Consider the following 4,653-nt stretch of genomic DNA (forward strand, 5'->3'; position numbering starts at 1 on the left):
AACAGTGTAAAGTAGTGAGCGTGCAGCTTGTATAACAGCGTAAAGTAGTGAGCGTGCAGCTTGTATAACAGCGTAAAGTAGTGAGCGTACAGCTTGTATAACAGCGTAAAGTATTGAGCGTACAGCTTGTATAGCAGTGTAAAGTAGTGAGCGTGCAGCTTGTATAACAGTGTAAAGTAGTGAGCGTGCAGCTTGTATAACAGCGTAAAGTAGTGAGCGTACAGCTTGTATAACAGCGTAAAGTAGTGAGCGTACAGCTTGTATAGCAGTGTAAAGTAGTGAGCGTACAGCTTGTAGAACAGCGTAAAGTAGTGAACGTGCAGCTTGTATAACAGTGTAAAGTAGTGAGCGTACAGCTTGTATAACAGTGTAAAGTAGTGAGCGTGCAGCTTGTATAACAGCGTAAAGTCGTGAGCGTCTAGCTTGTATAACAGCGTAAAGTAGTGAGCGTGCAGCTTGTATAACAGTGTAAAGTAGTGAGCGTACAGCTTGTATAACAGTGTAAAGTAGTGAGCGTACAGCTGGTATAACAGTGTAAATCTGCTGTCCCCTCAAAATAACACATCACACAGCTGTTGATGTCTAAACTGCTGGCAACAAAAGTGAGGACACCCCTAAGTGAAAATGTCAATATTCTGTGTGGCCGCCATTATTCTCCAGCGCTACTTTAACCCTCTAGGGCCTGGAGTTCAGCAGAGCTTCACAGGTTGCCTCTGGAGTCCTCTTCCACTCCTCCATGACGACATCACGGAGCTGGTGGATGTTAGAGACCTTCAGTTTGAGGAACCCCACAGATGCTCAGTAGGGTTCAGGTCTGGAGACGTGCTCGGCCCGTCGATCACCTTTACTCTCAGCTTCTTTAGCGAGGCAGCGGTCGGCATGGAGGTGTGTTTGGGGGCGTTATCATGTTGGAATACTGCCCTGCGTCTCTGAAGGGAGGGGATCCTGCTCTGCTTCAGTAAAGTTATGGTTCCAGTAGTCCATGTCCTCAGTCTGCTGGTCTGCAGCAAACTGTTTGCAGCTTTCTTGTGCATCATCTTTAGAAGAGGCTTCCTTCTGGGACGACAGCCACGCAGACCAGTTTGATGCAGTGTGCGGCGTATGGGCTGAGCCCTGACAGGCCGACCCCCCCACCCTTTCAACCTCTGCAGTAATGCTGGCAGCACTCAGACGTCTGTTTCCCAAAGACAACCTCTGGATATGATTCTGAGCACGTGCACTCTGCTTCTCTGGTCAACCATGGCGAGGCCTGTTCTGAGTGGAACCTGTCCTGGTGAACCGCCGTGCTGCAGCTCAGTTTCAGGGTCTTGGCGGTCTTCTTACAGCCTCGGCCATCTTTATATAGAGCAACCATTCTTTGTTTCAGGTCCTCAGAGAGTTCTTTGCCATGAGGTGCCATGTTGAACTTCCAGTGAGCAGTATGAGGGAGTGTGAGAGCGACAACACCAAATTTAACACTCCTGCTCCCCTTTTACACCTGAGATCCTGTAACACTAACGAGTCACATGACACCGGGGAGGGAAAATGGCTGATTGTGCCCAATGTGGACATTTTCTCTTAGGGGTGTCCTCACTTTAGTTGCCAGCGGTTTAAACATTAACGGCTGTGTGATGTGTTATTTTGAGGGGACAGCAGATTTACACTGTTATACAAGCTGTACGCTCACTACTTTACATTGTTATACAAGCTGTACTCACTACTTTACACTGTTATACAAGCTGTACTCACTACTTTACACTGGAGCAAAGGGTCATTTCTTTGTGAGATACTGTAGCTGATGACCTGTGGATTTGACCTTTCTTATGTGGTACTATTTTACATTGAATCTCAAATGTTGTCTTTGGACCTTATTGTGCAGCGAGGTAAAGTTATTTTACCTGTGTATTTCAACTGAATGTGATGGACTTATTATACTAGCTATAACACGTACGAACAAAGATATGTCTTTTCTTTTGTGGCAAGTTTATTGGAAGCTTCTAAGATTCTGCTTCTATTGTTGTCGGTCTGGGGTATTAGCAAGCTGCTATGTGAACCACCTGTTTTTGTTCTGGCTATTTATGTTTTTCGGACATGCTGGTTTTTGTTCCGTACGGTTCTGTCCAGACACACTGGTATTTAATAGTTCCCAGTCCAAACATACTGGGAACTATTAAATACCATTCTGCTTGTCTGTAATTCTGGACTTCGACATGAACAAAGAACACTAATATAACATTATCATTAATTTTTTAACCAGACAATCATAATTATTATCAAATATGATTAAATGTATAAAATCAAATATAAAAAGAAATAACAAATATAAATTATAAACATAACACAGAATTATCAGATAAAATGTTTTATTAAAGACGCAGAAGCCAAAACAATATGAAAAAATGTACATTACTAATGAGAGCAGATGATCGTATTAGTGCGTGTATACTTGTGTATTTGTGGGTATGGATTTATTTTTCATTTCTTATTATTGATGAGGTTGATACGAGGTTTAATTAGATGTTTAAAATTCATATTTATTGTTTCTTGTTCTTTTAGTTTCAGAGTCGACTGAAAATGAATCTCAAGATTTTCTGATTGTTAGTTTGACTGTTTTCACTCAACTGAATCTGAAGACTCACTTTTTAAACTCACAGAAGAAAATCAGCAGTGAAATATTCTGATATTCACAAGTACAAATGTGTACTTAATACTTTTACTGCAGTACATTATTTAAATTAAATTAAACTTCACATCAACCAAGTAAAACAGTCAAACGTTAGTTTGACACATGAATAATAACAACAACAACAACAATAATAATAATAATAATAAGGCGTATTCTTCTGCTCACAGTTCTTTTGATCCTTTAGGCACATTTAACTGATAAAATTGCTCCCAAAAATGTATTAACTGTTGGTATTAGTACTTTTCCTTCAGTATCTGAGTACTTCCTCCAACGCCGCCAAATTAAAACAAAAGAACACACATAACCTGCAGAACAATGAGGAGCAGGATTTTAATTTGAAAAGAAAACCTGTGCTGAGAAACGTCAGTAAAAATAAAGTATTTGAGTCTTTCTTTCCTTCAGAGGGATAAAGCGGCCCTAACGCGGCCCTCTGCCACCCAGTCTGCTGTAATACGAGCCATATGTTCCCGGCGGGGCGGAGCTGGGCCCTCCGGCGGCGGCAGCGGCCCCCAGCATCATTTCAGTAAAGCCCTCGGCCCCTTTTCTCTCCGCTCGCGCCTTATGGAGGAAAATGTCGTCCACAATGCGGCGGCCCTCGGCCCCTTTCTTCCACTCGCCTTTCATTCCCCCCACTAGAAAGCCAAGACCAGGGGCCCCGGGGCCACTAATGCCTTTTGATGGGGATTGGAATTAATTATCTCCAATAACACAATTGTGCTCGACCAACGAAAAGAGCAAAGAAGAAATCCCCTCCAGAGTCTGAGAGAGAGAAGAAGAAAAGAGGACGATCAAAGGAGAGAGAGGGCGAGAGACACTGAGACACAGAGAGAGAGCGAGCAGCTGCTGGGGGAGGGGGGGTCAGACCGATCTATAGATCTGATATCATCAATATCAGTATCATACAGACTAAACGCTGATCAGCGTCCGGCCGGAGAGGAAACGCCATGATGTCACTGATCAGCTGCTTTAACTCTGGTTCTTTCATAAACGTATTAAAACTTCACATCGTTTTATTTCACAGGAATCTGAACCTCTTTGGGCCGCGTGATGGGAACCTGAAGAGGGACATTACTGGTCCACTGGGACAACAAACACCACCATCTAGTCCACCACCCAGACCACACAAGTACTCCACAAAGTGTACTACTATACAAAGTACCTCATTAACCGTGTTGCTGAGTTTATTGAAGTTATTCACGTTTTATATTCAGTATCAAAGTATTTATACTGTTTAGAGTGATAGAAAATACACAAACGGTCGTTTATTGATATGTGTTGTGACCAGTGTTGGCAGCAACGTGTTACTGCAGTATTATTACTCTCCCCAGTAAGCAGTACTGTAAGGGATTACTATTCCTAACAGTAGTAATATTGCAGTTACTGCGTTACCGGAACGCCTCTTGTTTTGTTGTCCTTGACGTGAATGTGCGACTGAGCTGCAGCTCAGGTTCGAGTCCAGAAGCCGGACCTGATGTTGTTCAGGTCAGCTGTTAGCCAGGAAGCTAAAGGCAGGACAGAGAAGGAGGGAGAGTTTAGTGAAGCTGCGGCGCTGAGCGGGAGGAGCTGCTGCCAGAGGTGCAAGTAAGTAATATAGTAACGTAACGAGTCACTTTAATGCAGTAACAGTATTTAGTAAAGTAGTATTAGTACTTTTTAAGGAGTAATAAGAAACGTGCCCAACACTGCATCAAACACTTTAAGACACAGAGGGGAAATATTCAGCCAATCAGAGAGCAGGATCCTCAGCTGTCGTGGTCTACATGAGATCACGCACACACACACACACACGTGCACACACACGTGCACGCTCTCTCCCAGGTGGCGTCAGAAGTTGGAGCTCCAACAAACTGAGTCTTTCTTCAGAACAAGCAGATTAACGGCTGCAGGATTAAAACCGGGACACCCAAGTCGACCACGAGTGGTCCGCCGTCACCATGGCAACCAGCCAGCGGGGGGCGGGGGCGGGGGGGGGGGGGGGGGGGGGGGGG

Source organism: Micropterus dolomieu, linkage group LG11 (genome assembly GCF_021292245.1).
Source record: "Micropterus dolomieu isolate WLL.071019.BEF.003 ecotype Adirondacks linkage group LG11, ASM2129224v1, whole genome shotgun sequence".
Lineage (NCBI taxonomy): Eukaryota > Metazoa > Chordata > Actinopteri > Centrarchiformes > Centrarchidae > Micropterus > Micropterus dolomieu.